This window comes from Leptinotarsa decemlineata, unplaced genomic scaffold (genome assembly GCF_025532065.1).
Source record: "Leptinotarsa decemlineata unplaced genomic scaffold, Ldec_3_MD MMD2_tig00026354_RagTag_RagTag, whole genome shotgun sequence".
In the NCBI taxonomy this organism is placed as follows: Eukaryota; Metazoa; Arthropoda; class Insecta; order Coleoptera; family Chrysomelidae; genus Leptinotarsa; species Leptinotarsa decemlineata.
Window position 1 is genome coordinate 22,021,847 of NW_027412702.1, and position 12,363 is coordinate 22,034,209.

At 34.0% G+C, this 12,363-nt stretch overlaps 1 protein-coding gene across 2 annotated transcripts in view; it reads left to right on the top strand.

Annotated features, from left to right (window-relative positions):
- Positions 1-341: 341 nt before the first annotated feature.
- The window catches only part of LOC111502945 (uncharacterized), a 240,176-nt gene continuing 228,154 nt past the window's right edge, over positions 342-12,363 (top strand). The window contains exon 1 of one of the 2 annotated variants that reach the window (XM_074184576.1): positions 342-382. The gene's annotated coding sequence lies outside the window, so the exon portion shown is untranslated. The remainder of the gene's footprint in view (positions 383-12,363) is intronic. The other variant, XM_074184577.1, reaches the window with a different exon arrangement.

Sequence of the window (12,363 nt, forward strand, 5' to 3'; positions counted from 1 at the left end):
TATGTGTTGCGGTCATGAGATTATTTTTCGTTTTCTTTTGTTCCATTGCTATTTTCTGTTTTTTGTTAATATTATATTATATATTGGTGAAGCAAAACAACAAAAATTCATTTTTATCATGAGTCATTTTTATCATTATCATATAATCCATTTTTGTGGAATGTAACAAGAACCAACATTTATCTCAACTTTAATTTGATACCGCGAAATTTTTGTTTCTGCATCTGAATAACCTCAAATATTTTCTGTTTCATTCCTCAGGTGCTCTCAATCATATCATTCATTTCCTCACTTTTGTTACAAATCTGTGTACATTTTCAATTAAATTGTTTTTGTTTCAGATCCTGCAATGGGCTGACCAATTAAACAAGTGAACCAACAGGTAATTATATCATAATTCATGGCATTAATAACAATCATAATAATTTCTCTGTATGTGTAATTAATAGACCTCATAGCTATAAAGCGCTAATTGGGTTTGCTACTACCTCTTATTGTTGGAGTGTAATATTTCGAAAAGATTCCTACATAGTCAACGAATTGAGATTGTCGAATGATGTATGTGATTTTTCGGTTATTTTAGTAAAATTTCAATTATTCAATGGGATACTCAACTCATAAATCGGAATTACCAATTATTTAATAGTTGAGGTTTCTTATGATTCGGATTATTAATCAATTACATCTATGGGTTGTTTCAAAATTTTTTTCCGTTTTATGAGTCTAATCTGAACGTCGGTATCTCAGTGGATACTCATCCAATTCAATCGAAATAAGTATCATGTATATATTTCCAATACCAATTGGAACAGCAAAAAATAATATTCCAACATAGGCGTCGGCATATTATTTTTCAGTGGTAGTTTCTCAGTTACTTATTCTTACAATTATAGCAATTGATCACCCCATGAAAAAGTTATCTCAACTGAATTTTTCCACCATAGGTAATTATGAAAAACTTCGAAATTTAAGGTAGTTGATTTCCGAGTCGAAAACTCTAAAATACAATGAAAACACAAATAATCACACCGAATTCTCGTCAAACATATATTTACAAAATAATAGAGGCCAATGAATTGCTAGAAAAATCAAAAATTTTCTTCGATATATTCGGATGAGGTGGAATCATCATCGGATTGAATAACGATCGGATTTATGGAACTTTGCACATAATATTTGTTCTCTTCTTTCATAACGTGGGCTACACAGTTCTTCCACACATCACTATAACCTACTTCATTCACCACTCGCCTTATATTGTCAAACACTACAGCATTCAAAGTCGGTGACTGATTACATTTCCGCAAGCTTTCTTTCATTGTGGCCCAAACCATTTCAATTGGATTGAACACACAATAGTATGGAGGCAAACGTAATATAATATGACTACATGTTTCACACATCGAATCAATATACTCTTTTTTGAAATTACGTTTGTTTTATGGTTGCCAGTTATACCTTTTTCGTTGGAATCTTTTCGGGTATTTCCAAGTCTTGATCTCGCATGAAATCAACAATATCTGCTTTTTTGTGTTATTGTTTGGTATTGTAGTCAATTACCAAGAATGATACGAAGCGTTATCTATAACAATAACCTAGTTTGGAGGAATATTTGGAAGAAGCTGCTCACTGAACCAGGTTTCGAATAAAGCCGTGGTTTCGTGGTAATCAGCAGACGAATCTTTTATATTTTTGGCCGACAAAAGCAAAGCGTTAGGTACGAAACTACTTTCATTCCTGGCATGCAAAATTATAACACGTTTTCCCCTTGAAGAAGGTGTGTTCAAAGCACAATACTTGGTTTCGTCTACCCAGCCATATTTGACAACATCATGGGTGTCAAACCAAGTTTCGTCGAGGTAGATTATATGTCTGCTGGATTCTCGGTAGCTTTTCATTCGCCTCAAATATTCTTGTCGGAGTTGAACAATGCGTGTCGATTCCATTATGACCATCCGTTTGTTCAATTTTTTATATTTGAAACCACAAGACAATAAGACACCTCGTGGAGTTTTTAAAGATTTGTAATTGTAATCGGGATAGTCGAGTAATTTAAACCAAATCATTTTCAAGGTTGGTACTTAATTTTGTGGTATATACCATAAATTATTCGCCGAATCACATCTTTCATAGCACCATCAACGTTTGCGAATTTTTTATTCCTTTGTTTTCGTTTCATTGCATGGTCAATGACATCCCCTATTTTAATGACTCGAAGAACTGTCGAACGAGAGTTTCGTTAACTCGCATATTCTATTCACAATAGCATTCTGTGAAGTGTTACAGTTTTCCTTTATCAAGCATATATGAATATTCAAAATTACTCGCTGAACTTGAACATGTAAGTCCTTATTTTCAAATTCCGGACCCCTGTCGATTGACACAGACTCCTCACACGTAATGTTATCATTTGTTTCAAAAGGTCTACAGGTCTATTGTTGACAAATTAATTTGTATATTTAGGTATATAAACAGCCAACCCTTGTCTTTAGATTCAATATCAATTTGCTTCTCCTGAAGATGCTAACCTTGTTAGCGAAACGCGCGTCGAGTGCAAAAATATCAGTTTGGTGTTAGGGTAATTGATCTCTAGAATTAGTATTCAAAAATCGATTTGCAAAACCACTCACTACCTCACCTAACCCCACGAACACACACGGCACTGATAAAGAAATATTGTGAAACGACAAAAAATTAGTATTCAGCCAGTCCAGCTAGCTGAGCCTTTACTCCTCAACTGCATTTGATAGCACGTTTACTAATTATCTGGGCGGCTAGGGGCCATAGGCAATAAATGTTTATGACTCTACTCATCTTTTTATTGCCGTTCCAATTGGGAATGGATAGACTATAAATCACTCTACCTTAGCCAATTAAAAAAAAATGCGTCTCGGGACGTTCAACAGAAGTGATAACTTATACTAATCTTAGTTGAACTATTCAATTTTGAAATTGTTCAACTTGAGAAAAGCTCATGTTATTACTTGAATTTTATGTATATCAATATGATAATGTAAGAGAAGGTTATTTATTATTAAAATCTTTTATAGACTATTTTGTGTATACATACATACTATAACTACTATAACCTAATTATTACTTTTGTAGAAATGAATAATGATACTAATAATGTACGTTTACAAAATTAGTATAATTTTTAAGACACGTAACTGTTGTCAAATAAATAACTACAGGCCAACATCCGTTATCAATAATCTAGCAAAAACATTTGAACAAGTAGTTAAATAAATATTGACGGAATTTTTTCGCAGACATAACGTCATTACTGACAGGCAGTATGGTTTTATCCAAAATTCAAACACTAAAAGCGCAGTAGTTGATTTTCTAGAGGCCCTGGGAAAATCATCGAAATGCATAGAAGTTTTTCTAGACCTCGCTGAGGCCTTTGACACAATATCACACGAAATTTTACTAAACTAATTAAGTCACTACAGTATTCGCGGTCTCCCACAAATTCTCATGTCCAATTATTTAACAAATAGACTCCAGAGAATGAAAATCGGGAAATGAGGTAAGTACGGAGTCAATAGTGAAAATCGGAGTACCTCAAGAAACAGTGCTGGGCCTAATACTGTTTCTTGTATACCTACATGAATAACATAGCAAAAATATATGGTCTAGAACACCTTATTTGTTATGCTGACAACACGGCCTTGATCTGCGCGGAAAAGAATTGAGAGAATATGAAACACACCACCGAAACAAATTGAATTTAAATGAGCTTACTCTAAATATTGATAAGACTAAATTTGTCGCTTTCACAACGACGGTCATCAGTCAACCACATGATTTGCCTCTGAAACTACACTCTATAAACTGTCACAAAAATGTATGTATTGAATTTTTAGAGGTAGTCCTATATCAACACATACGATGGTCTGCTCATATCATGCATGTAAACAAACGCCTTAGAACAGTTATACACAGTTTTTTCTCCAAGAGAAGTCCTCCCCAGAAAAAAACAGCTTGATGGTTCTACATCACAATATGGGGTGGAGCCTTCAACAACACACTGAACATTATACAAACAATACAAAACACACTATTAAAAATCGTCCCGAAAAAATAAACGTTCTTCTACCGATAAGCTTTATCAGGAACAAATATATTAAATGTTGAACTATTATATACTCACCAATGTTTGAAGAGAATGTTCATCAATTGAGATAAATTCAACCAGAAAAATACTAAGATAAACAGGTCTACCACAAACATGAATGTTAATATCCAATCCTTTGAAAAAAACATTAACACAAAGAACATTTTTTTTCGGCCCCAAATTTTTCAACGCCGCATCAATTGACCTAAAACAGAGTCCAAAAATGAAGAAATATATAATTTCGAAACAAAAAAATATGTCATGAATTTTGAATATTTTATGATATACTGAATACAAAATCAACCTAAAAAAAATACCAAGTTTTGGCATCCCCTCTGTTGATCACATCAGGAAGTGAAATATTGAATATCAGAAATCTAGTTTATCTTGGTTACTCACCACCATGTCGAACAATGTACATTTAACTCTAAATTTCTCTGATCGACCACATGGCAGACAGAAAATCTTGCCTAGGATGATGCGGTCGATCTCGAAATTTATTCTAAAGAGCAATATGTAAAGATTTGATACTCTGTACTCTCAATTTTTAGGAAATAAAAATTGAATTGAATTGCTTGCTGGTTAGATTTTTATAATACTGTCATTAGTATATGTCTATCGCACATATTGTTTACTATTCTGTGACTGAACACTGGGCGTTTGTTCGACGAGAGAGAAGGAGCCTTCCTTCTGCTGATTCAGAAAAAGTAGTACGATTATTGATGGCGGTAAGCAAACCACTCTGTTGAAATTGGTATAATGACTCTACCATGTTTGTTTATATACCACTGCATTGTCTATGTGAGCTATGTAGCTTACATTCTTTTTAAAGCTAAGCTGAAAAATAATTTTATGCTGAAAGCATACTATTCTGTTGACGAGTTTCTGCAGAAATGAACACCTTCTTACCAATTATTTTTTTCTGTTTAAAAATACTTCTTTTTGACTGTGATAGTCCAGTTTCAATTTTGATTTTAATGTTAGGTTGATTGGTGTCTGTCTTTGTTAAGCACATCTAACGTGTTACTTTAGTTACTATGTTAAAGTGTAGGCTCCTGTATTGAACACTTTTTCAACTAATAAATTGATTGATTGATACGCGTGGGAGAAAGGGAAGCCTGACAGACTGGCGCTGTAACGCGTTAGGTAACGAAGCGGTTTACTTTCCCACAAGAAATTATCACTTCAAAAAGGATCGTTTTGGTTGCGCAAAATCAGAGAACAGATCTTGAAACGGGACAATTTTTGGGGCACCCACATTTCAAGCTTTTGACCTTTCCAACACGTTTCAAAGACCAAATGAGTGCTGACGCCTAGTTCTTGCGCCATTTCACGCAGCGTTTTTGATGAAATAATCTCCACCAGGATCATCGAATCCTCGTCCTAGATTACTGAAGGTCAACCACTTCGTGGCTCTTCATCTTCGAAGCTAAAATCTCCGGAATGAAATTTCGCAAACCAACGTCGAACAGTCCGTTCATTGTCCTATCATTGTCAATTGGTTCATTTTTGGGGCTGAAAATTCCACTACAAAAAGTTATGGCGTAATATAAACTACTGAAGAGACTAATAAGTCAGTAATTCGTCAGCTTCATCTAGATAAATTTTTCCACAGAATCAATATATTGTACACTCCTTCGTATTTTCGGGTCCAGTTTGTGTCAAAAAGATATTAATATTCGGTAGTTCTAAAAGTTCTTGTTCCCCTCATATCATATCTATAACTGATTCGTCTCAATTTTTTAGATAAGCCGGGAACAAAAAATACTTCTCATGAAATATATTTACGATACTGTTCAAATTTAAAATGAACCTAAAATATCGAAAGTTTTCTAAGTATATTTTTTTGGAGAAGCTTTGTATACAAAATTTTTATTCAACAGTAAAATATATCTGGAATATTGAAGACAAAATCAACAGAAATAATTGAAGGAGGACAAACAAAACCTTCAACGTCAAATTTTCCAACTCGATGATTATCCATCCATTGTTGAAATTTGTATTTCTGTTTGATAAGTCTAACTAAAATTTTGTTTTCTGGTGCAAAATATGTTTATTGTGAAAAAGGACCGACATATGTTCAATGTCTGTTTTGACTAATTCATGTAATTAAGGTAATTGTCGATTCGTTCTATTCTCGCAGTGTGAGTCCATTTGAATGGCGTAACTAGAAGTAGAGAGAAAATTGAATTCGCTGCAGGACGTACAACTGTGGAACAATCATTGCATATTGTGAGAAATCCGGGTCTATTGGTAAGGTAATTTCAAGTTGAAATTAACGAAAATGTTCTGCTCTGCAAACTGTTCACTTCGCATTCCTTTCAATATTAACAAGTCTATGCTCGGACTATATATTGCGATAATGATTCATCATTAAGATGAGACGTAGATTTATAGTCGTATATAAACAGGTACTTAGATTTTGAAGAAATAATTTTGATTTATTAATCAAAATATAACAATGTGTTAGTAACATTTAAATTTTCAAGTACAATATATTTGAAAAAATTATATTTTTCATCTACTGGAACAAATAAGTTTCGCATCATGAGGTTTTGCTTGTTTTTCATTTTTCCTTTCTCAAAACCACAATGATACAAAATCAACATTATTTATTTACTGAAAATTTTGTCCAAGACACAAATATTTTACACTTTTCTATTTGAATTTTGCACAAATTCAAACGAAAAAGGTCAGATAATTTGTTTTTGTTGGAAGTTAGTAATAATAATTGATTGAATTATTATTTTTTTAAACATAGAAAATATATGTTTCGAAGTGGTTGACAATGTTTCATGATAAATTGTACAAGTTTGGACTTTCATTGTCTATGATTCAAAATCTATGAAAGAACTAATAAAATCAAAACAAATAGCTGAAATATCAATTATGTAAAAGAAATTTGACGTGAAATAAAATAATATAGATGAAAATGACCATGCACATAGTTAAAATAAATTGAAGGGAACAGAAAATGAAGTTGAACAAATAATTTTGATAAAATGAATGAAAAAAATTAACAAAAAATTAAAAAGATTTAGAACCAAGTTACTTCACGGCATTTCGGTTGTATCCACAATCGTCTATTCTTCCGAGGTATGACTATTTATAGGTTATTCGAGCAGTTTAACCTATCATCTCTTCCCTCTCTCCGCTTCACCGGCTTAACGAGAGTTGACCGTTTTCCGCTTGATTACAGGTTTCCATATGTTGCGTATCTCTATACTACCTTGGCTAAATGCGTCGTTGGACAAACATATACGCAGCTTCTTTGAACTTGCTCTCGAATCTGTGTCCCTCTATGTGGATGATCTCAGCTTGGAACCACTTGATGTAATGTTGGTGAATCCAAATATGCTCTGCTATCTCCGATTTGCTGATTTCTTCTTGCTGTGTGTTTTTCGTGTGCTCGGAAATAAACAGTGTCCTTCTAAGTTGAACCCTATCAATATATAATTTCTGCTAAAGTGTATCAATGAAAGATTTCAGGATGAAAAAGCTTTTTTGCCATTTTGAACGTCACACTAGCCGCTAATGATAATATCCTCTGTGCAGGCCGAAAAATGCAAAGTGGAATATCCAACACGAACATTTCTCCTACCAGCCAGAATCACGAAACTCTCTCACACGCATTTTCAACTTCCAACTGAATCAACATTGTTTTGAAGTGTGAGACAAATTTTTCTGTTAAATTCTTGTGTTTAGGGAACTGATAATGCAAAATGTGATAGATTATGTCCTTTGCTTTAACTACTCTGGAGTATGATCTACGCTATGGTAGTTGCTACCGTTAGAGATAGTAAACTCTCCACCTTGAATATCTTTAGTGAATATGAAGAAATCGAAATCATTGCCTAACTGAAAAGTTCTAGTCTATGAACAAAAAAACACTCACGAATAATCAGCGGACTGTTGAATGTCTCCTTTTCGATATCAACCAGGCCAACAAAAGAGACGCTGCTTATACCAATCCTAAAAAGTCAAAGCATAATTCAATTAATTAATCAACGGATTAGCTCGCAAGCAGTAATGGCCAGTGACAAATGGTCACTGAGTATTCAAAATACTCGTTTTCATTCTGTAAAAAATACTTCTTCAGACTCACTACGATTACTGTGGATAACCATAAAATGGTCTTAGAATGCATTTTCATGCATAACAGGCCGATCACAGAGGGTCAAACTGGATGAATACTCATAGTCATCCCTAAAAGAAACAATCTCGGGTGTACTGCAGGGAAGTATTTTAGGACCGTTGATGTTTTCAGTGTTTATTTTTGATTACCCCACTTTTTTATCACATTGTCTAGTACATCTATACGCAGATGATATACAGTTGTATTTATCTTCTCATAACACCGATACAGAAAGTTGCGTGGCCAATTTGAACACAGATTTGCCCAAAACATTCCTATACTCTGGACTGAAAATCAATCCAAATAAAACTATGGCCTTATGCATAGGGTCTCAAAGACAAATAGTAGAAACTCAGTTCAACTTTAGGCTCACTCTCGATAACGCAGACATTGACTGGGTAGACAGTGCTAAAAATCTTGGCGTAACCATGTCTTTCCATGAACATGTGACAAACATTTTCAAAGTATTATTCTCAAAACTCAAATCGGTATACAAATTAGTTATCAGAAGAAATTAAACTCAGGTTAGTTGAAACTTTTATTTACCCCCATATCGAGTATTGTTGTTCGGTGTATTACAATGCTTGCATGCGATTCGTATGCTGTATACCATATGGTGAACATGTCAAACCATTTTTGTTGAAAATGAAGGAGCTGAATGTGAGGTACAGAATCCAATATTTGATAAAAACTTTTTTGTTTAAGTTGCTTCAAACTAAAACACCTAGTTATTTATACAGGGTGTTCCTTAAACACATGCTAATATTTAAGGAGGTAATGATTAGACCCATTTTAAGGAAAAAACGTCCTATGGACGTATGTCCTAAACGCTTTAACTTTTGAGATACAGGGTGGCAAAGTTTTCAAAAATAATCAGTTTTTTTAATAATAACTGAGATAATTTTGTAGACATCTTTGGCATATTCGGTACATATGTTCCATGCCTCAAGGCGCATTTTCTGATGTACAATTTTCTTAATTTTCTCTGCCAGTGGCGTACGTACGAGTTTTGAAATGTATATTTTTGGCGAAAAAAATACTACGCCACTGCTTTATCTTGAATTAAAAATTATTTTTAAAATCTCCATACATTTTTGAGCACATTTGATTTGCTGGGTTTTCTTTGTCCGACGCATGGTTTTCGCTCAAAAAATTAAAAATCGCTTTACTTAAGGATAAATTCCTTAAAAATCTGACGCGGTATCGTGCATCGACTGAAAGCAAACTAAGAGATCAGATTTATTGCAAAATAATTGAGGATCTAAAAGGTATGTGTTTGTTGTCAGATGCACTGTTCTCAATTGAAATTAGGTCATAACGCAGCATAATAATTTTTGAAAACATAAATTTAGTTATCCTGGAATAAATGACGTGTGGCAGAATTTATTTACTGCACCTCTTGGAAATATGGAGTTTGTCGATATGTGATTTCTTTTAAAGATTGAAAGCAGAAAAAATAGCGTACCCACCATAGCAATAAAAAACGAATTCTCTGTATGTACAAACGTCAGTAGCTAATATTGATGTTGGTTTAGAGTAAGGTGTTGGTGTTGAAAACTGTCACAGCGCGTTTTGATTGATTTTGAAGTGTTATTGAAATTATTTTGGTAGTCCGCTGTTTTTCTGAATATCAGTAAATATGGTAAATTATACGAATGCGGAAATGACGCAAATGCATTACGTATATGGCCTTGCCGATGGTAATCTAACAGAAGCCAGGCGCATTTATCAGGAAAGATATCCTAATCGTGCCTTACCAGATAGCCGAACCTTTTCAAATATTCATCGTCGACTTGGGGAAACTGGTAGTTTCAAGAAAGGGACTCCGGAAGGTAGACCTCGTGTAGTAAGAACTCCTGAAATTGAGGAAGCGGTGCTGCAAGAAATTGAGGAACATCCTGAGACGAGTACGAGGAAGATCACTAGAACTCTGGATATTTGTCATCAAATTGTTTGGCGTATTTTGGTTGATTTTTTGTTATACCTATACCATATTTCAAGAGTGCAGGCATTACTCCCCAGAGATTTTCCACAGTTTGAGACACACATTTTGTTTACAGACGAAGCAAATTTTTCTCGGAATGCTATTCAAAATTTCCATAACAATCATGTGTGGGCTGAAGAAAATCCCCATGCAATAACCGAAACCCATTTCCAACACCAATTTTCGGTTAATGTATGGGCAGGAATTATAGGTGATCATCTAATAGGCCCATTTTTTCTACCAGGACGCATTGATGGTCGTTCTTATTTACACTTTCTCGAAGAAGACTTACCTGGGTTATTGGAAGATGTGTCACTTGCGTTAAGGAATCGAATATGGTACATGCACGATGGTGCCCCTGCTCATTTCAGTGTAATTGTCCGAAACCATTTAAATACAGTTTATCCTAATCGTTGGATAGGTCGCGGACCTCAGCAATGGCCAGCAAGCATCCCCCGATCTCAACAGTTTAGATTTTTTTTTATGGGGTCACCTTAAAACTCTTGTCTATAAAACTCCCGTTGATACTTTAGAAGATTTAAGAGAGCGAATAGTTGCCTCGTGTGAAACTATACGAAATACGCCGGGAATATTTGAACGGGTGCGTAATTCCATGCGTAGAAGGGCGGAAGCATGCATACTAATTGCAGGTGGCCACTTCCAACATTTTTTTTTAATCAGTTTTGGTATTATCACTAATTAACGAATTTGTGCTATTCGTTTAGACTTACTGTCACAAAATAAAATAAAACTCGTTTTTGTGAAAAATTTATTTTTTTGCAGATTATGTTTTCAAATATTATTAGGGAATTGGTAATGCGTTATGAAGCAATTTTCAGATTCTCATTCATTTTAGAATTGATCTAATTTCTTAATATGCTTTCTGTCGATTTTTATTTTTTTGAGTGAAAATCGTGCGTCGGACAAAGAAATACCAGGAAATCAAATTTTCTCAAAAATAAATGAGGATTTCAAAAATGATTTCATTTTGAGAAGAAAGCATTGGCGTAGTACTTTTTCCCCAAAAATATTGAATGCGAAACCCGTAGGGATGCCACTGTTTGAAAAAATACAAATTTGTGTACATCAGAAAATGCGCCTTGAGGCATGGAACATATGTACCAAATATGCCAAAGATGTCTACAAAATTATCTCAGTTATTATTAAAAAACTGATTATTTTTGAAAATTTTGCCACCCTGTATCTCAAAAGTTAAGGCGTTTAGGACATACGTCCATAGGAAGTTTTTTTCTTAAAATGGGTCTAAGAATTACCTCCTTGAATATTAGCATGTGTTCAAGAAACACCCTGTATAGTTTATTAAGCAGGCATTCTGACATACATATGTTCAATTTGAGAATTAACTCATTCAACATACCTAGGCACCGTACATCCAAATTTCAAGGATATTTCTCTTATATAGCCCCTTCTTATCTGAATGGAATTTTATCCCATTTGAATCATAATACTCATCAATTTAAAATATAAATAAAATCACAGATGCTTACTGCTCAGTGCTAATTTAAAAAATTCAAAATTCAATGTATAGTAGTGCAATGAAATTGTTAAATTAACCAAAATAATGTTAATAATTTCAACATAAAAAAATTCATAAAAAACTCAATACTCAACACATGGCAACACGAATGGACAAACAACGATTCCAAATTGAAAGCCTGATATTGCAGCCATGAGACTTTCACAATGGCTAACGAGAAGAGAACAAGTCATAAGAACACGACTTAGGATAGGACATACGAACTTAACATCCTCTTATATACTGAGAAGACAAAGACAACCATCTTGTGAAAATTGACAAACTTTGATGACGGTTAAACACCTTCTCTTAGAATGCCACCAATATGAAGCCGATCGACAACGATATAACTTACCGGATAATATCAGAATTTGCCTCAGTACCAAAGCTATAAGAAATGTGTCACTTCTGATGAGAGATCGTGCAGCTGGTGAAATAACTATAATATAATTGTGTATCATTTGCATCTGTACCAAGCAGTTCTTGGGACAGATAAGAACATTTTAAATGTACATTGTAAACACTAAAAGTCATAAAGGGTCTTCCAACAGGGACAAACTTTGACAATTGATAACAGCCATCTTGTT